This window comes from Rhinatrema bivittatum, chromosome 15, assembly GCF_901001135.1.
Source record: "Rhinatrema bivittatum chromosome 15, aRhiBiv1.1, whole genome shotgun sequence".
In the NCBI taxonomy this organism is placed as follows: Eukaryota; Metazoa; Chordata; class Amphibia; order Gymnophiona; family Rhinatrematidae; genus Rhinatrema; species Rhinatrema bivittatum.
In genome coordinates, this window is record NC_042629.1 from 61,906,538 (window position 1) to 61,928,300 (window position 21,763).

Here is a 21,763-nt window from a genome sequence, read left to right on the forward strand (position 1 = left end):
CTCTACCGCGAAAGAGGGGCGATTTTACTAGACATGCACGTCAAAGCAGTTTTCCAGTATCCCCATTTCGTTCCCAGTTTGCGCAGGTAAGGCTCCCTTTTACCCTGTTAGCCCCTTAAAACCCCGCTGACTAGCCTAGTTTTTTTTTTTGTTTTAGGACTCATGCACCATCCATAGCAGAAGTAAAGTTACGCGGTAGGGGACCCCCGGAATGCGCTTGTACGCGTAAATACTTACGCGCTGCTTTCATTCAAAAATCCAAGACCGCAAATGCCCCGCCCAGACTAAGCCCGCGCCCCATTCCTTTTTTCAAAAAAGATTTTGTGCGCGTACCAAGACGTACGTGCGTATTCGCATGCCTTTTAAAGTTTGCATGGTGCACGCCAGCCCAACCTCTGCTTTGGCACGCGGAGGGCTTTTAAATTTCGCCTTTAATAGTTTAACCCTCCAATAAAATTCTTTTGCACGACTGAAATGATCTCTCCCAGCAAGTCCAAGTTCCCAGCAGCAGATGAAGGAGTGCTGACAGCAGAAGCCTTTTTGTATATAATATATAGAACATGGGCACTGTTGGGGGTTTAAGAGCCTCTGGGAGGTAGCGAGAGAGAACAGGTGGGAGCGACAAAAATGGATTCATGTTCTCAAATGCGATTACAGCAATCTAAGTCACAGCTGATATGTGAGGAGCAGGCGCCTGGCCTGCAGTGAAGCTGGTGGAGCAGAAATATTTTGCTGTACGTTGTCTGCGTGGCATTGGGTTAAAGTGACCCAGAATTAGAGTCTGTGGCATTATGGGAAATCAGATTTCCCAAACCCAGGGTTTCAGCTCATGTACCAAAAACAGCTAACACTGCATCTGCACCACTGAAAAGTACTTAGTTCAAAACGCTGACCATAAAGCCACACAAGCAATGGCCACTGGTTTATGAAAGTTAATTGAGCGGTCACGGGTAATGACTACAACCGGGAGGACAAGACCGATCTCTTTTTATAACGCCGTTTGCTTAATATGCAGTGTCTGGGTAAGCCACCGCACGGTTGTGTTTTGCCTGTGATTTCTGAATCCTTGTGGTCACTGAGAGCCTGCCTTTTGGTGAACACCTTCCTATGTCACCACCTGTAATCTTGGCTGCCCCGGGGGACATGTGAAGGGGCCTGCGTTATCCCCCATCCATCACACGAAGCTTGGGGCCGGCTTCCTGAGACACTGCCTGCCTGGCATTAACAAGTGACGGATCTCCTCCGAGTTTTGCCCCCTCCCCGCTTCCCCCAAGCCACCTGCCGTCGGGACACGAAAGGGACACAGACGGTCACACACCGACCACAAGCCATGACTGGCATTAGCACTCCCGTTCCAGGCCACATTACTGTCTGGCAGAGATTCTCCTTTTTTTTTTTTTTCCTTGTGTGCTGATTCTGCCCCATGATGCTCCTGGTTCCTGTTCCCCCGAACATGACACTTATGCTAATAATTATGTGAATTCTTCTTCTTTTCCAAAATATTCTTCTTCCATGATTTTCCCCAGCTCAGCTTCACAATATATTCCTTTTATGTGGATATTTACTATATTACTACAGTATATCTCTGCCGCAGCACAAGCCCCATGCACCCATAGTATGTGCATGTGCATATATAATACACACTACAGTTTACATTTTAAAAGTATGTATTAAATTCTGGGCGAGTTACAAACACCATGCTGACACAGGTCTCTTACACAGCTTCTCAGCGCTGTTCCTCACATCTGTATTTGGAACAAGCAGGTTTAAATGCCGTTTAAAGTGCCCACCTCCATCACCACCTCTGCTGGTAGGTTTTCTCTTCCTCTGTATGGCTCTAAAAAGTCCGATGATTAACAGCCATGCCCCTCTCGTGTCCTATCACTAAGCTTTCTCATAGTACAGACAGCCAGCAGAACTAGTGAGGTGGCTATCCAGGACGTCTAGCCACCCCGTGCACAGTAATATTAAGAGTTACAGAGTTCCCTGGTCAGGGTAACCCAGCCTTCTTGGAAGCAACCGCACTGAGGTGTGTGTGTACACCTGTGCACTGAGAGAGACAAAACACGGGGAAGGCTCAGGAGGAGGAGCAATCTCGTGAGCAGTGAGAGAAGATTCAGGAACAGGAGGTCAGGACACCCTCCTGCCATTACATCTGTGCACGACTGGGGGCAATTCGGGTTTCAAATTCTTGGCTTGTGATTTTCACTTTGAATCTGCTTCTGTTACAAAAAAGGAAATCCCAACCCCCCTACACTGGTACATTCATATCCACAAACTCCCCTCTCTGACGTTACCCTGACTTTCATTGGTTTGGGGTGGTCGCCTTGTTTTCCTGCTGAACTGCACCTTGTACTGTTGTTAACTGTGCTGTGTATGGTTAGAAGCACAGGAAGGGAGGGACTAGAGTAGTATAGGGGACAGCGTGGCTCTTCTGGTTCTGCTCGGTCCACTCTAGCCTCACCTCCCCCGTGTGTCGTCGTCCTCCCCCCCCCCCCCCCAACCCTAATCTGGAAGGAGCTGGAGTGCGAAGCAGGAGGTTGTCCTCTGCCACCTGAGATTGGGGGCACTGGTTTATAATCACTGGGGCAAGGTCTTGTGTGTTCATGGTGCCTCCCCCCAAAATTACTATGGTATAGGCCATCCATTGCAATTTCTCTTTTGAGTTTTTTGGCCTCATTAATTCAAAGGGTTTTTTTCCCAGCATCTTTTTTTCCAGCAATTTTTTGAAAAAATAACGGATAGGGAGCCTTCCCTTTATAAACCCGTTTGATCGGGAGCTACTGATCTCTGCATCACTCTGCTCAGGTGCTGAGCCAACACTGCTGCCAACAGTTTGATGTCTGATTCAAAAGCGAGATAGGACAATACGACACACATCCTTGCCAGTAAGATTATGGTTGCCAAATTGTGTCCCATATTGAATTCCCCCTGAGATTTGACCCACATGAGCATATTCTTTTATGGTACTGATTCTCCCAGAATTTTATATAGCTCTGGGCCCAGTCCATCCGGTCCCAGTGCTTTTCCAGTTTCAACTGCGAAATCCCCTTCTGTATTTCCAGTTCTGTAATTGGAGCCTCAAGTGCGCTCGTTCGTTCCTCAGATAACTGAGATAATGAGAGTTGGCAAAAAAAAACACCTCTTTCTATCTACTTCAGAGGTATTCCTGCTGTACAGATTGATTTATAAAAAGATTCAAAGTTTTCCAAAATATTCTTGGTGGCTAACATCTTTTATTCCCAACATACAGTCTAGTAATAATATGTTTAGTTTTTGCTTGCTGAAATAAATTAGCCAATATTTTCCAAGATTATTTCCCCAATTTTGTAATTTGTGAAAACATCAAAAGCAGAATTAACAGTGCCCTTGACTTCAGGCTCATTTCAAATACTTTTCAAGCCATTCTGGGGTTACCATTCCTCTGTAAGTCCCTCCATAAACACCTTGGCTTCCTTTCTGGATGAGAGAGTTTTGGATATTCCTTTCTGAAACACCCGGATGCAGGCAGGAAACTGAAGTGAAAGTTTTATCCCTTGCTTGTATAATTGTGTGCAATAGGGCGTAATTTCCTTCCCGGCAGCTAGCAGAAAAATCCGGGAAGAGCAGTATGTTCTGGTTTTTGAAACACCATTCCGTCTTCTTTCAATAAGCCGTTAAAAGTTTCATTTGGTCGGTGAAGTTTAAAAACTTTGCAGTCGCCTGCCTCTGCCTCTGAGCTGACCACGCTTGGGATCCACGTTGCTGTGCTCATTCTACTAAACTCATTCTACTAAACTCCCAACAGCTCCTGCGCAGTCATTCCATTAGCTTGGTGCTCTAGGGCCAAGGAGAGGGGATGGAATGAAGAGGAACCCAGGAGCAGACGGCAGGGAATGAAGGCAGATGGAGGTAAATCTGATTTGATTTGTCTTTTGCCTCACCATCTTGTCAGGACAACAAGCTGAGCCAGATGCTTGGCTGCAGCTATCCGTGGCTTGCCCGGCTCTAGCCCGTAATGGACGTGAGAGAGCAGCAGGTACTTGCATCTGTATAACAAACTTCCTTTTATCTTCTAAGGACTCAGAGTGACGTGCGGCTGATTTATGGTCAACCACTTTAGAATATTCCTTCCTTGCTCTCAGAGGTCACAGGATCCATTCCAATAAAATAAGTAAGAGCGTCCATACTGAAAGACTGTATGTATGATAGATAGTACCCGGATACCAGAGGAGGATGAATTAGGCGCCTCTCTCTAATAATCACGGACTGGATGTGAACCAGATTTTGTTGGGGCCTTTGAAATGTTTGGACTGTGCCAGCTCTTGCAGAAAGAGAGATTCAGGAGATATTTGGCAGAAAAAAAGTATATTAAAAAATAAAAAAAAAGTGAAAAATATTTATCCCGCCCTGAAAATGGATATTGGAAGAGCTACCATGCTACTGATGCAATTAATAGCAGTGGCTATTCCCTAAGTAAACTTGATTAATAGCCGTTAATGGACTTCTCCACCAAGAACTTATCCAAACCTTTTTTGAACCCAGCTACATTAACTGCACTAACCACATCCTCTGGCAAGAAATTCCAGAGCTTTATTGTGCGTTGAGTGAAAAAGAATTTTCTCCGATTAGTCTTAAATGTGCTACTTGCTAACTTCATGGAATGCCCCCTAGTCCTTCTATTATTCGAAAGTGAAAACAACCGAGTCATATCCACTCGTTCAAGACCTCTCATGATCTTAAAGACCTCTATCATATCCCCCCTCAGCCGTCTCTTCTCCAAGCTGAAAAGTCCTAACCTCTTTAGTCTTTCCTCATAGGGGAGCTGTTCCATCCCCTTTATCATTTTGGTCGCCCTTCTCTGTACCTTCTCCATCGCAATTATATCTTTTTTGAGATGCAGCGACCAGAATTGTACACAGTATTCAAGGTGCGATCTCACCATGGAGCGATACAGAGGCATTATGACATTTTCTGTTTTATTCACCATTCCCTTCCTAATAATTCCTAACATTCTCTTTGCTTTTTTGACTGCTGCAGCACACTGGTTGTAATGAATTTGTATAACAGAGGTTGGAAATAGTTAAGAGCTGACGGCATTTGCAGACATTTTGGAATGTTTCTGACCTTTGCCCTAGATGCGGAGAGCTTAGGGTTCTGTGGCTGTGAAGCAGCAGAGGGTGGGCTGCAGTCTGCTGAACCCCTGGAAAGGGGGGGGGGGTAGGTATTTCAGGAGCACGGCAAGGCCTGCCCAGCCTTCAGTCTGAGTTCAGGCCAGGTGCTGACCTCTCACAGGGAAGGAGGGTGCCTTGTTTCCCTTATTAATCTTCCGCGTGCATCTTGTGCGGTTAATTAGCAGGTTTTGTTTAGGGAATTGGAGCTGGCACAGGCGAGTGTTGTGCCGCCTCCTCCCTCCTGGCAGTGTATATCTGAGCTGGCACGTGTCAGTCAGGCGCGGGTTCACGAGAACGAGCAGACATGCCATTTTTGGTTTGCCAGCCGGCGGTAAAATTAGCATAGATAAAGCTTTGGCTTTTCTCGTGGAAACCTTTTTTTTTTTTCTTCTTCTTCTTGAGTGGTTTAACCCTGTGGTTTCTATACTCTGGAGCTGTACAACTGACTGGTAATAATTAATCTCTAGTTTCCAATTGAGCAGTCAAGTAGCAGAGACAGAGAAACTTGCGTAGGTCCATCACTAAAAAACAAAACAAAACAAGAAAAGGTTAAACTTTGGGCGGCTAGCTGCAGGGGTTCACCGACTTTAAGCCCCGGTGAGGACAGTATCAAGATCCTATGCATTTATTTATTTATTTAAAAACATTTCTGTACCGTCGTTAAGTACCATCACAACGGTTTACAGTGAGGCACATAAATTAATGTTGAATAAGTCTGTAAAACCATATAATCGAAACAGGTGCCACCTCTCCTATATCTCCACGACTTTAGAACTGTTCTGCAATCCCTAATATTTTCAAAAATAGATTATTGCAGCGCTCTTCTCACTGGCCTACCCAGCTCAACCACCAAACCTCTTCAAATGATACAGAATGCTGCTGCCAGAATTTTAACCAGTACCAACCGAAGAGATCATATTACACCAATTCTCCGAAACCTTCACTGGTTACCAGTCTACTACAGAGTCCTTCACAAATCTCTCACCCTGATACACAAGTCCATCCATAACTATTTTCATCTTGACCTTGAATTTCCCCTCAAACTCCATACATCCAACAGACCGATTAGAGAAATCCACAAAGGAGAGTTACAACCCCCTCCAACCAAAACCATTCGCCTAGTTTCGACCAGGGTCCGAGCCTTTTCTCTAGCAGGTCCAAACATTTGGAATAGCCTTCCTGCAGAACTCAGGTTGGAATCATGCCTACTAACTTTTAAAAAAAAACTTAAGACTTGGCTGTTCCGACTAGCCTTCTTGGATCCTTCAGACACACAATAATCTACCATCCTACTCACGAGCCATGGAACCATGCCTTCTTTGTGAGATGCCTCTTATCCAATACCTCCGCAATTAAACTATCTTATGACTTTTGATTTTAAGTTATGGCCCTACTCGGGCCTTTTTTACTCTATTTACTTCCAAAGCTGTAAAGCCTCCAAGTTTATAGTCCTTGTTCAATGTAACTTTCTTGCTCTCTTTCTGATTATAACTTATTGTTCTGTTTTTTGTTACAAGTTTCTATCCCTCGTTCGATGTAAACCGATCTGATATGGTATTCAACCATGAAGCTCGGTATAGAAAAATGTGAAATAAATAAATAAATAAATAAAGGTTCGGTTACATAATTTTGTGATAAATACTATTTGGCGAATGTGATAAATCTTGTCCTTTTATACCTGTATCATATATTTAATAACAAGTATAATTTTTAAAAACTGAATCTTTCCTTTAGTAGTGAGATAAAATAAAAAATAAAATAAATAAAAAAATATATGAAGTGAGGATCTCCTAGAGCAGAGATGGCAAACTCCAGTCCTCGAGTGCCACAAACAGGCCAGGTTTTCAGGATATCCGCAGTGAGAGAGATTTGCATGCACTGCCTCCATTGACCTAACATTTCATACCTCCTTATGACACCAGCAGTATTAACCACTCTGTGTTCGGAACACGTGGCCAGATCGTAGAAGATTGTTAAGCGTTCAAAACCTCCCACATTTTTTGGAATAACATTTCTCTAATAGCCAGGTCTTGATACCTTTCCATGAACAACAGGTTTAATTTAGTTTAGCTTAACACTTGATAAATTGCAGACCTTAGAGAAGTAAATCAATGCGATACACAATAAAGTAAAATGATCATGATATAATAAAAGAATCAGTACTCCTCAGGTCTGCTTTTCCACAATTTTGGATCAGCAGCAGAAAATGCACATTTCAATGAACTTCAGATTTACTTGGAACCACCAATAACTCTAGCTGCAATGACCCAAGCTGCTGATGCGGCCTATACCTAAGTATATCATCTGGAACAACCTGCCGACTGATCTAAGACTGGAACCCTGCCTGACTACCTTCCGGAAAAAACTCAAGACTTGGCTTTTTGTCCAAGCCTTCCCTCAAGCCTAACATCGCAACAGTGCTTTCATTTAGCTCAATAGACTAAATGTCCAACCCAGTAATTGTATATTCATCCATGCTCATTCTCCAGTTTTTTCTGTCCTTTATTTCCTGGCTACTCTAGCCTCCTAGTTCATTTTTCCTGTTATTTGTATCTGCGCTTCGGCCTTCTTGTTATACGGTTTTTTTTGCTAAGTTAACCCCTAAGTTTGATGTAAACCGGCCTGATATGAAGCTTGTCATGAAGTTCGGTATAGAAAAATGTTAAATAAATAAATAATTTTATTTTTTTTTTATTTATTCATCTGTTCTTACATTCCACAGCCTCTATTAGATAATGTTCGGTATAGATTACAAATATATATATATATATATATATATATATATATATATATATATATATATATACACATTAAGATTTCCACAAACTAGATGACCATATAATCCATTAAAATAAAAGCATATTAAAATTACAATAAAATGAACTATTCATAGGCTTGCTTAAAAAAGTTTTCATACCCTTCTGAAAACTCAAGTAATTTTTTTTTTTTTTTTAAAGATAATTGGGCAATAGTTCATTAATGGCTTTTCAAAATTAAAATGCAGATCTTAAATAGAATCCTAACCTGAACTGGAAATCTGTGTAGGCTTTTTAGTGTGTGGGACACAGGTCCCTGGATCTTAAACCTGCTAAGATTCTAACTGCAGTATTCTGGATTGCCTGAAGTTGTATGTGTGAGGCGGGGTTTTTATTATTAATTTTATTGACCCATTCGCAAACATTTTGGGGTAGATTTTAAAAGAAGCGCGATCAGCCTACTTTTGCTTGCGCATCAGACTCAAGCAAAAGTACGCTGGATTTTAGTAGATACGCGCGGAGCCGCGCGTATCCACTAAAATCCTGGATCGGCGCGCGCAAGGCTATCGATTTTGTATAGCCTGCGCGCGCCGAGCCGCGCTGCCTCCCCCCGTTCCCTCCAAGGCCGCGCCGAAATCGGAGCGGCCTCGGAGGGAACTTTCCTTTGCCCTCCCCTCACCTTCCCCTCCCTTCCCCTACCTAACCCACCCACCCGGCCCTATCTACACCCCCCCCTTACCTTTGTCGGGGGATTTACGCCTCCCGGAGGGAGACGTAAATCCCCGCGCGCCAGCGGGCCTGCTGCGCGCCGGGCCGCGACCTGGGGGCGGGTACGGAGGGCGCGGCCACGCCCCCGGGCCGTAGCCACGCCCCGTACCCGCCCCCAAAACGCTGCCGACACGCCCCCGGAACGCCGCGACGACCGGGCCCGCCCCCGACACGCCCCCGACACGCCCCCCTCCGAGAACCCCGGGACTTACGTGAGTCCCGGGGCTCTGCGCGCGCCGGGAGGCCTATGTAAAATAGGCTTCCCGGCGCGCAGGGCCCTGCTCGCCTAAATCCGCCCGGTTTTGGGCGGATTTAGGCGAGCAGGGCTCTGAAAATCTACCCCATTCTGTGGCAACCCTACTAAAATTGCAGTAATCCAGTTTTGGCATTGAAAGGGCTACTGCTACCTTTGTCAGCTCTTGGATCAAAAATATGTCTGCAGTTGGCAGATAAGCTTTAGTGAAATTTTGAGGAATGGTCTAGAATTTGTCAGCTAAACTTTAATACTAAAAAAAAAAAAGAAGGGTTATGTATTAGGATTGCAAAAAAAACAAACGGCCCGATTTTAAATGGCCCGCGTGTGCAAAAAACAGGGGTTACGCGCATGACCGGGCCTTGTGCGTGCCGCGCGCGTAACCCCTGTTACACGCAGAAGAGCCAGGCCTTGGCAAAGGGGCGGACCGGGGGGCAGGGATGGAGGCGCCGGTATAGCAGCTATTTGCTGCTGTGCTGGGGGATTGCGCACCGGCAGGGTGCCGGCGCGCACAACCTGCTACTACTCCTTTGGAGGACCAAAAGGTAATTTTAAAAATTGGGGGTACCTAGGATAGGGATAGGGGGCAGGTAGGAGAGGGGAAGGGGCAGGGAGGTTAGGGTAGGGGGTAGGGAACTGGGAAAGCCTGACGATGCATCGCCGCGCGATTTTTGCTTAACTCTGCCCGCAATTTTATAACAGGCGCGCACTAGCGCCCGCCTGTTATAAAATCATGCGTCCATGTGTGTGCGCACGCGTGCGTATTTTTAAAAAAAATCTACCCCAAAGGGAGCAGAACAGTATGGGGGTGAGGTTCTTCTGTGCACAAAACAAGAGGAGATCATATCTGATGATCTTAAGGTGGCCAAACAGGTAGATAAGGTGATGGCAAAAGCCCGACAGCTGCTCGGGTGCATAGAGAGAATAGCCAGCAGGAAAAAGGAGGAGATATTGCCTCCGAACAAGTCTCTGTTGAGACCTTATTTGGAACACTGCATGCAGTTCTGGAGCCCATAACCTTCAAAAGGATATAAACCAAATAGTCAGTCCAGAGAGTGGCTACTAAAATGGTCACTGGTCTTCATAACAAAAGACTGGAGGAAAGGTGGGATACGAGCGATGTGATAGAAACGTGTAAATACCTCCAAGGAATAAAAGCCCAGAAGGTGGGTATCTTTCAACGGAAAGGAGGCTCTGGAATGAAGACTGATGGAATGAGGGTCAAAGGGGGCAGACTCGGGAGTAACCCAAGGAGATACTTCTTTGGTGAAAGGGTGGTGGATGCATAGAACGACCTCACTGTGGAGACGAGGATGGAATCTGAATTCAATGAGACGTGGTACATGGACAGAGGATCTCAAAGGGAGAGGAAAGGACTGTAAAGCAAGATGAGCAGACTTGGATGGCTCTTACAGTCTTGATCTGCCTTCGTTTCCGTATGTTTCCCGACCTCTCCGGGATTACATAGCGTGGAGGAAATGGTTTCTGTCTCTGCAAAAGATGTTCAGGGTCCCGTGAGCAAGTTTTGTAGGAAGGTTTCCCCGTCAGTTCATGGTCGGTTATTAAGGAGCTCCCGTCGTGTTTCCTGATCTGCAGCGGTTGTTGGGTTTCCTGAGATAGAAAGAAGGTGTAGCTTTGTCCTCTGCTTCTCGCTTTTCCAGGGTTCCCCTGCCAGCGTCAGAGGGGGGGGGGGGGGTCGGATATACAGCAATTTTGCGAGACTGAGCGTTACATTTTTTTTTCTTTTTCTGTTTTCCTCTTTTGGATCTTCTCTCTTCTCCTAATGTAGATGACATCAGTGTTGCTGTCTTCTTCAGAATTGCATGATTCTCCAGTTTTTAAATTATGATTTGTGTATTACATAATTAATAAAGAAAAAAGGAGGAGAGGTGTGATTGCAACCCTTGGCAATCATTGTGTCTCTGACTGAAATACAAATGATCTGTCCTGGTACCAGCCCTTCTCGGCCACTGCTTCTAGTGCTGTGTTGCCTCTCCTGAGAGTCTCTGACAAAGAGCATCAAACAGGGCAGAGCTGCGGAGATGGGGTTTTTTTTGTTTTTTTTAATATCCCTGCTTAGCTACAAGAGGTCTGTCTAATATTTAAAATAGCAGCGTGTCTTGGGAAAAATGGAGGGGGGGGGGGGGGGAGGGAGTGCTGGAAAGTTGTGTTTCAGCCTAACGTGAACATGGCCATTTTGTGTGTCTGCTGCTTCTAACTGTGCTGCAGAAATCCATTAATAATGCAAAGTAAACTTATTGAAAACATTAATAGTTTACAAGCCTGGTATTTGCCGTCTGCATCCTTCTAAATGCTCCTTTGTTCACTGTTATCAGTGCAGGGTGCATTGATTGGGTAGACTGCTGGTTTGTTTGGTTTTTTTACTGTTATGGGTGCAGTGTGTGCCCCCCCTTGCTAAATATACACCTTATTGATGTTATCGGTGCAATATGTGTTAATTCAGTAAATTGTTGTTTTTTTTTATCATTACCCGGGATCCTTTGGTGTATATTTATATTTTTGTGGAATAGAGCGGGTGGTTCCTTGATTTGTCAGTATCTAAAGCACCAGTACTACCTACCTACCTACCGTCCTCAAAACGTCTCTTCCCCACCCCGGCTCTAATCTGATTTCTTCCACTTTATTGTTGGGTGCTCTTTCCATATTCCCCAAAGAGATTGTTTATTCACATTTTGATTGGAATGAAAATATTTAAAAAAGGCTCCAGGGGTGATCCGGGTAACTATAGACCAGTGAGCCTGACTTCAGTGCTGGGAAAAATAGTGGAAACTATTCTCAAGATCAAAATCGTAGAGCATATAGAAAGACATGATTTAATGGAACACAGTCAACATGGATTTACCCAAGGGAAGTCTTGCCTAACAAATCTGCTTCATTTTGTTGAAGGGGTTAATAAACATGTGGATAAAGGTGAACCGGTAGATGTAGTGTATTTGGATTTTCAGAAGGCGTTTGACAAAGTCCCTCATGAGAGGCTTCTAAAACTAAAAAGTCATGGGATAGGAGGCGATGTCCTTTCATGGATTACAAACTGGAAAAGGAAACAGAGAGTAGGATTAAATGGTCAATTTTCTCAGTGGAAAAGGGTACACAGTGGAGTGCCTCAGGGATCTGTACTTGGACTGGTGCTTTTCAAGATATATATATAAATGATCTGGAAAGGAATACGATGAGTGAGGTTATCAAATTTGCGGATGATACAAAATTATTCAGAGTAGTTAAATCACAAGTGGATTGTGATACATTACAGGAGGACCTTGCAAGACTGGAAGATTGGGCATCCAAATGGCAGATGAAATTTAATGTGGACAAGTGCAAGGTAGTGCTTATAGGGAAAAATAACCCTTGCTGTAGTTACACGATGTTAGGTTCCATATTAGGAGCTACGACCCAGGAAAAAGATCTAGGCATCATAGTGGATAACACATTGAAATCATCGGCTCAGTGTGCTGCGGCAGTCAAAAAAGCAAACACAATGTTAGGAATTATTAGGAAGGGAATGGTGAATAAAACGGACGATGTCATAATGCCTCTATATCGCTCCATGGTGAGACCACACCTTGAATACTGTGTACAATTCTGGTCGCCGTATCTCAAAAAAGATATAGTTGCGATGGTGAAGGTACAGAGAAGGGCAACCAAAATGATAAAGGGGATGGAACAGCTCCCCTGTGAGGAAAGGCTGAAGAGGTTAGGGCTGTTCAGCTTGGAGAAGAGATGGCTGAGGGGAGATATGATAGAGGTCTTTAAGATCATGAGAGGTCTTGAACGAGTAGATGTGACTTGGTTATTTACACTTTCGAATAATAGAAGGACTAGGGAGCATTTCATGAAGTTAGCAAGTAGCACATTTAAGACTAATCAGAGAAAATTCTTTTTCACTCAATGCACAATAAAGCTCTGGAATTTGTTGCCAGAAGATGTGGTTAGTGCAGTTAATGTAGCTGGGTTCAAAAAAAGGTTTGGATAAGTTCTTGGAGGAGAAGTCCATTAACGGCTATTAATCAAGTTTACTTAGGGAATAGCCACTGCTATTAATTGCATCAGTAGCATGGGATCTTCTTAGTGTTTGGGTAATTGTCAGGTTCTTGTGGCCTGGTTTTGGCCTCTGTTGGAAACAGGATGCTGGGCTTGATGGACCCTTGGTCTGACCCAGCATGGCAATTTCTTATGTTCGTATATTCTTATGTGTGTGCTTCCTCTTTTAGTATAATTATGTCTCTGATGTTTAAGCTTTCCTTAGCTTTCTTCTGTGCATGTTGTGGTCCTCCTTTTAGTGTCTTCCTGGTGTGTGCACATAAAGTTTTGTGGATGACGATCAGCACAGCAGTGACCTAATCTCTAAGAGCAGGAGCTTGCAGTGGGAAAGGCTTATTTCCCTAGGAAAAAAAAAATGCATTAATCTGAAATATTTGAGGGAATGCCTGTGATTTCCTTTCTCTGCCCGCCATATTGTGAAACGGGGGGGGGGGGAGAAATGCTTAACACATTCATTTCCTGTTCGCTGTGATTGCCCAGTGAGTTATTTGAAAAATATATGTGGTAATATGGCTGAGAAAGTAGGCCTCAAACAGGAGGAGGTTATAGGGCAGCAGAATATATGAACGGCTAATGTAGGTTATTCATTCTGCTGTAATTACCGGCCCAGCGTTCAATACGGCTGGTTGATTTAAAGCTCTGTTTTCCTAGCTGGCACTTTGTATTGCGCAGGCTCTGAGTCCCAGTGTCTCCCCTGGGGTGGGGGGGACGCTGCTGCCCCTGGCTTTGCTCAGATCTCATGTAGGCATGGGGTTTTTTGTTTTTGTTTTGTTTTTTGTTTTGTTTTTTTAGAAGCAGCTGCCCTCTTCCCCGGCCCGGGAACCGGGGAACCAGGACATGGAAGCCTGGAGGGGGCATCGGTGAGGACGCCTCTAAAACCGGACGGGCAACGGAAAATTCAGTTTTACCCAGTGCCTGCCTGAGAAGGCTAATTTGTATGCTAATTAGCCCGATAGGAATCAATGGAAGCTGGTAATCAATATATCATCACGGCAGCAGGCTAATGAAACACGTTCATGGCGGTGGGGGAGTGATTATGCGGAGCTTCTCCTTTGTCGTCTTTTTTTTTTCCGCCTCTCCTCCTCCCCCTTTCCATTTTACTCTGTTGTCTTTGATTTCCTTTTCTAGACGATGGCCGCTCCTGACCCTACTCTAGCGTGACCTGGCCCCTGTCCTTGGTCCTGCTCAGGGCACCTGTTTCATTATGGGGAGGGCCTAAAATCTCCTGTCTTTCTTGGGGCACACTCAAAGCCCTACCCCCAGCCTCTGCCTAAGGACACCTTGGGGGAGAGCTTGGGGAGGGTTAGCAAGGCCTAGGGGTGAGACGGAAGGAGTTGTATTCGCTTTCACCTGCTACCTGCCTGTTTTCAGACGCTGGCATAGGCTTTAGGTGGAGGGTTCGCCTCTGAATGATCCTTTCTGTAATGGCGCTAGAAGGCACCCCGGCCAGCTGTGAAGCGGGAAGAGCCCCAGGAATACAGGTACGGGCCCAGAGGACCTGTTCGGCTGTGGACAGGCTCTCTGGCCGTGTGTTCGGTCATTCTGCGCCCTGATGGAGCTGGCCACCAGAGGGACCACAGCAGCAGCTTCCAGTAAAAGGGACGTGCGGCAAATGCCTTAACCGGGGGGGTTCTCCATGCGTCCTTTCAGGCCACCTCCCGATGGATGAACGTGCATGGGATTAGATTTGCATAGAACCAGGGGCAGTGCAAGCAAATCTATCTCACGCATGTTGACTGTGGATTAGCCTGAAAACCAGGCTGGTTAGGTGGTGCCCGGAGCACGGAGCTCACAACCTCTGGGCCAGTGGAAACCATTCATCAGTACAGATTGCTTTAAAAATGCTACTAAGATTTTCTTCGGATGTTTATCCTGGAATTTTTAAAACATTTCCCCAGCAGCTTCCCTCCAGTTTGGGTTTTTTTTTGGGTTTTTTTTTTTTAATTGGACTTCCACTTTAACTTTTACAGGAGCCACGGTGATATGAACCTGTAGTATTTAAAATTATTCCCCCCCCCCCCCTCATATTTCCTCTTCTGCTGAGCCCACATAGCGATGGTCCTCAGCCAAGCCGACCCCCAGCTGCTTCCAGATCCCGGTACGCAGGCGGCCCGAGCCTGGCTACGTGGCATCGTTACCCGGGAGCCGGGGAAACCGTTCTCACCGGGGGCTGCCCGGCAAAGCTGCTGCCATGGCTGGAGAAACAATCAGTGCGCTCGGCGTTTAACGCAGCCGGCGATGTTGGCCTGCAGAAGGAGAAAGACACCACTTTAAAAAAAATAAATATATTTTTTCTGCCTTTTCTATTTTAGGGGCTCCAGGTGTGTACTTGCCTCTGCGCCTCTTACCTCCCTGCTTTTTGCTTTGCTCTTGCTTGTGGACTTCCCAATGTGGCGGTGATGTTTCTCAGCAAATACAGCGTAGCAGCCCTCTGATTTTTATTTATTTATTTTTCTTTAGCATAATGATTCCCACAATTATCCATTTGGGACGCACATTGGCTCTACTGCAGGATCACATGTGCCTATCCTCCCCTCCCCCCCCCAAAAAACAAAGGCTTCAGAATCCAAACCAGTTGTGGTATAGCGGGAATGCTATAAACATGATGCTGTGGGGTTTGATCTTCATTTATATATTTGTCTTTGCCCAGGCCCCTCTCGGTCATATTCCAGGGATTAGATTAATTGAGAGTCTCTGTAAATTATGATAATTCGAGCAATGTCCCAGTGTCACCAGTCTTGACGTAAACCGAGGATGTTGGGCGGCGTTCTAGCTGTTCCTTAGGTTGTAAATTTGCACGTAACGTGGGTGGGTTTTTTTTTTTTTTCTTCTTTTTTATAAACTGGTTAACCACACCGACCCGCTGTGAAGTGACTCTCCAGCCACAAAAGGCAGAATAGAAATATTTAATTAAAGGATTCCCCACCCCCCCCCCCCTTCCTTTATAAGGCAGCCACACACTCCCCACTTTTCAGCGTCCCCGCACGTGACCTGCTTGCTTAGATATTTAACCTTCCGCTTCCCATCCTCTCATTATCCGGAGTCCCCCCGTACCTTGCACGTCCCACCTCCCACCCCCATCTCTGTGATCCCTCTCATTATAAGGTAAGGGGGACAGGAGGGCAGGTAGAATAATAAGTGGGGGGAGGAGGTAAATGAGATCACAGTTAGGCCAGGGGATGCAGGATGATGCGATGGAGGAGTAGGGGTGGCACAGTAGAGGTGGAGGGGTCAATAAGGATAGGGTTTTGGAAAGGTAGGGGTTGGTTTTTTTTTTTGGGGGGGGGGGGGGGTGAGACCACTGAAGGGAAACGAGCGAGTGGGTTTTTTTTGTTTTTTTTCCCTCTACTATTTTCCCAGGAAAGAATGAAGAAGCCTGGACTGCCCTGCAATTTCTTCAAACTATTTGCATGAAATACTGCAGGCAGCCATTCCCTGATTGGACGTTGCTAGGCAACATCATAATCATCAGGAAATTAGGTTGGTGTATCTTTTTTTTTTTTTTCTTCACCCAGTCTATGTGTTTGATTGCAGCGCTGTGCGTGGAGGCCGTAAGCAGAGACGGGAGAGCGAGTGGAACAAAGAGAATAAATGGGATACTCTCCAGAGCCTCCAAACTGCATTCCACGGTAGGGACACATCCTTCTACCTTTCTCTTCACCCCCACAGTCCCAGAGCGGAGTCTGCATGGACTGTGATAAGGGAGAAATTACACGGGGACATGAGTCCGCTGAGGGAAGTTTCCCTATGAAATGTCATTTAAAGCAAGAGCACAGCAGCACTGTGTGCATGTGTGTGTGTGTGTTTGTGTGTGTACTTGTGCGTGCGTGTGTGTGTGTGTACTTGTGCGTGCGTGTGTGTAGGTGTATACACACACATACCTAATATTACATTGGTTGTGTGCACTGCTTCTTCATAGTAAATGGATATTACTTATGTAAACAGAAGGAATGATTTGCCTGCTCTAGAATTCTAACCCGAACGTCCTAATTCTCCCCTCATTTTAATGTAAAACAAAGTCCTTTCTTTATCCTGGCCTCGGACTCTCTCGCTTTTGCTGCTGTCAGGTTGGCACTCCCGGAGGCTTGGATTTTAGCCGTATCTCACATCCTCTCCTTGTAAATGGCGTCCACCCCCTGTGACTGTTGGCTAGTGCTCAGCCAGACAGAAAAACAGGGCTCTCCCCCTGCCCCAAGGCTCGCAAGCCACATGCGGTGCCTCCGGGAACTCTCCGCGGCTGCTTCCCCTTTGCCGTGGGAATTCCTCGGGTCCCTCGCTTGAGGAGGCTCCGGGCACCCTGCATGCCTTGCCAGGCTTTTTCTGCCGGGAGCAGAATGAAGGTTCCCCCTGTTGTCCTGATTTTGCATTTAAATTCCTGAGGAGATAGCGCTTAAATGCTTCGAAAGCTCCTCCACCCTGAGGAATTTCGGGCAATCGGTGGGCCCTGTTGGGCTGATCCTCTTCTGACTCCAGCGCAGACCTCACACTGACACGTGTAAAGAATCAGTGACTGTAGCGGGCACAGTAAAGTGCATACCAGCTTCGTAAGCAATGAAAGCATAAACGTATTCTTTTTAAAAAAAAAAAGGGAAAAGAGAGGAGAGATTTAGGAGGGAGAGCAAGAGTGTTCCGTGGAGCCAGAGAATGGACATGTTTGACTGATTTTAATCTGGCCAGTTCTGCAGCTTTAAAGGCGAAAGCAGGATGTGATGTGGGCAGGTTTTGTTTTGGTTTTTTTTGGGGGGTGGGGGCTGGGGGGTTAGGGGAAAAGGAAGGTCACTATAAGAAAAAAAAAAGTTTGTTCCCCACCCAACGCTCCTTAATCATTCCGTTTTGTGTCATGGAGTATTTTCAGTCCGAGACTGCTGGCAGCCGAATTTTGGTGTAGAAGAAACCTGGGCTATTTCCTGATTGTGCTTTTGTAGAGCAGGTAGAATAATTCTCTTGATCTTAACGTTTGCGGCTGAAATCCGTTTCCCTGTACGTACCCGGATCGGTCCAGACTCCTGGGTTTTGCCTCCCCTCCAGCAGATGGAGACAGAGAAGTTTCACGCGGTCCATCAGCAACTCGCGCTCTCCACTTTGTACGATGGAAAACCCTTCCAGCTTAATATCAGAGGAACATAAGTCTGTTGGGTCCATAAGAAGCAAGGGTGACTGGAAGCAGCATCCTGTCTCCGGCAGTGGCCTGCGTGGGCCACAAGTCCCGGCACATCCCAAAAAGCAGATCTGTGTCTCGTTACTCACGCCCAAAGATAACAATGGAGATTTCCTTAGTCTACCTGGCTAAATATGCTTTATGGGCATTTTTTTTTTTTTCCTTTCTCTCCAGGAACTTGTCCAAGGCTCTTTTAAACCCGGCTGTGTTAATCACCTTGACCATGTCCTCTGGCAACAGATTCCACAGCTCGGTTGTGCATTGGGTGAAAAAGCACATTCCAGAATTTTGTTTTAAACTTCCTTGTTCATTTCATGGCGAGTTCCCTTGCTTTAATATGTGAAAGCGTAAATAACCACCTCGCCCCCCCCCCCCTTATGATTTTATAAACTTCTATCAGGTCCCCTCCCTTCTGTCTCTTTTCCAAGCTGAAGACCCTTTTCATAAGGGAGCTGCTCCATCATCATCCTCATCATTTTTCTTGCTCTGGTTAAGCAGGTCTTTGAGACGTGGTGACGAGAACTGTGCGCATACTCCTCCAGGTGGAGCCGCAGCGTGGATCGATACGGAGGCAGTGTGATATTCTTTTTATTCTCTGTTCTTTTTCAGATCATTTGCGATACCGTTTCCTATTTCTCTCTCTCTGTCACTGCACAACACTCGGCTGCAGATTTCAGTGTATTCTCCGCAAGCACTCCAGGGTCCTTTTTTTCCGTGATTAGCGACTCTCATATATGAAACCCACCATGTAACTGTAGTTGGGATTATTTTCCCCCCTGCACATGGCTTTGCACTGTTCCACATTAAGCTTTGTCTGTGGTTCCGTTGCCCAGTCTTCTGCAGTTCCTCGCAATCTGCTGCTGCTCTGAATAACTTTGTGTCACCTGCTCATTTGATCACCTCACTTGTTCCTTTTCGCAGATCATTCATGAATATGTTAAACTGCACAGGTTCTAGTACTGACCCTGTGATGCTCCACTAATGACCTTTTGCCATTTGGAAAATTGACCATTTATTCCTACTCTCATTTTTTCTTGTCTTTTTAACTTGTTACTAATCCACAGTAGGGCACTCACTGTCTACTATTCCTTAACTTTTTTAATTTCCTGTGTCTCATCAGAGACATTGCCAAATGCCTTCTGAAAATCTAAATACATTATATCAGCTGGCTCACCTTAAATCTACATCTTTAAAAAAAAAATCTATGAGATTTGTAAGCCAAGATTTCCGTTTGCTAAAACCATGTTGACCATTGAGCCTTGTCAGTCTTTAAAACAAAAATTACTGGCCATATAGACAAACTTCTGCTATTCTGCCTGGCATAGAGGTCGAGTTCACCGGTCTATAGTTTTCCCAGATAAGCTTTGTTGCCAGCCGGCTCCAGACTTTCAGGGCAGGCTGATCCAGCCTTGGTTTTACCCCACTACTTGCATGAACCTGATTTCCCCAAGAAAAGCAAGAGTACAAGCCCATGCGGGCAGCAGGGTAAAACCAGGACTGGATGACCCTGCCTGCAGTAGTGTTGAATTCCCATGTTAGTCAGTCAGTCACTCATGTGAACAAGCTTGGATTGCAAGAGAGCCGTCACCATCAGTCTGGAGCAGACTCACGCCCATAGAATGTCCACTCACATTTTTTGTTGTGTTTTTGACACCCCCCCTCCCCCCCCCCCCCAAAAAAAAAACTGCCCTGGAAATGGTGACACCATGCACCATTTCCGAGCGGGTAGCAGATCGCTTCTTTTGTTATACCCAGACGGGCACTTCAAGGTCCGTAATGTTAGAAACATGGCAGTGTAAGTTGCCCATCTCCACTGAGGCTCATTTTCTAATTTTGCGTTGTCTTCCCTATTATAAAAAAAAAAAAAAAAAGTTAAAGTAGAAAACCAGGGTCTTCCCACCAAAAGTATTTCCTGCATGTTCCCTTTTGTTGTGAAAGATAACAGTTTTAGCTAAGCGGCTCTGCCTGTGAGTCTTGCAGCAGTTAAAGCGATGTGGCTGCTTGGCGCTTCCTGGAAGGCACGGGGGAAACCCTTAAAGACGCAGCGCAGGGGTGGGTGCTAGGTTTCAGGTGAGAATTTGGGGAGATGTGCACGCGGTCATTACTGGGCAGTCCAGATGTGCCATTCTGGTCTCTATCCCACCTGTTTTAAGTGCCGTCCTCTAAAGGCGCCACAGACGTATGTACAGGCCCTGTTGAGATCCTGGCACCATGAGCTTTCGCAGTTACCGGGGATCTTGTCCCCTTTTGTAATAAACCTTCCTCCCACTGTTCCTAGTCGGGTCCTCGCAGCAACAGTTCTAAGCCCATGAGCCGTGCCACAGGGCTCCTTCCTGTAGAGCCGGTGCTGGAGGATTTGGCACCCTAGGCGAACCTTCGGTCATGCACTTCCCTCCTGCACTATTGGCAGCAACAGCAGTGGCTCTGGCACGGCAACCCCCCCCCCCCCCCCCCCCCCCCGTGGGCCTTGCCTTGGTGGGATTTTGCCGTCTCCAAACGTTTCCTGCTCTAGGCAACCAGCTACTTTGCCTAAACGGCAACACCGGCCCTGCCTTCTCGAACCTTATATCCTGGGGCTGTAAATCCCCGTTCCCAGGTGTCACCCTTAAGCGTTCACTGCTTCTCCTGACTCCATGGCCCCTGCAGCGTCTCCAGTCCTGGCTGACTCGAGGCCAGGGCCGATCCCGGGAATCGAGCTGCAGAGCGGGTTTAAGAGAAGCTTTCACGATTCGGTTTTATATTGATGGATTTTACGCTTTTATTTTTCTCGCGGACCGCACCACCCGGATTTTATCTTGGCGCGCCGTGCATATAAGAATTGTGAAACAAAATAAACCGGGGGAGCTCCTGCGTGCCAGCAGTGCACGACGCTCGCCAATCGGCCACCGGCCCATGTTCTGTTTTCTAATCAAAGTAAAACAAAGACGTACAGACGGGTTCCCCCCCCCCCTCCCCCAGCTCCTCATTTTGTCTGGGGAGGGGGAGGGGAGGAGTAGGTAGCCCCTGCTTTTGCACACAATCCCCCTGGGCAGGCATCTTCCGCAGCACTTAGACTCATGCCCGGAGGTGGGGGGGGGGGGGGAGCAGCCTCGCTAGTTACAAAGGAAACTGTTTTATTTCAGCTTTACGAGCTGGGGGGGGGGGAGGCTGTCGTGCCATTTTGGGAAGACAGGACCTTGCGGGGGGGGGGGGGGGGGAATCAGTGCCCCACCTACCAACCAGTCCAACCAGTTGCTCACAAAGCAGACGGATCCTGTAGCTTACTGGGTTCTGTGGACGGTAAGAGAGCCAGTTCTTTTACTTTCAGATCCTCTTCTGCCATTTCTCTGAATGATAAATGAAGGCTTTGCCATTTCCTGTTCGGCTGCTTTGTTGCCCCCCCCCCCCCCCCTGCTTTTCCCCCACTCTGCAGTTTCTCTCTCCCTTTCTGTTGCCGTCCCCTGTTCCCGTGCTGGAGTTTTTGCTTCTGAGCACCACGGGGCCGGTGACCCCGCCTGCTGTGGAGGGGGGGGGGGGGGAGGGGTTTGACCTTGCAGTTTTCTCCGGCCCCCTTGGGCTTCCAGCTCCGTTGGACCCAGGGCCAGGACGCGGCACCGGGATGCCTTCATGTGCAAGT

At 46.4% G+C, this 21,763-nt stretch overlaps 1 protein-coding gene across 2 annotated transcripts in view; it reads left to right on the plus strand.

Annotated features, from left to right (window-relative positions):
• PHC2 (polyhomeotic homolog 2) overlaps positions 1-21,763 on the plus strand; it is a 147,921-nt gene that overhangs the window by 3,448 nt on the left and 122,710 nt on the right. For both annotated transcript variants that reach the window (XM_029578654.1, XM_029578655.1), the window contains one exon: positions 16,524-16,618. The gene's annotated coding sequence lies outside the window, so the exon portion shown is untranslated. The remainder of the gene's footprint in view (positions 1-16,523; positions 16,619-21,763) is intronic.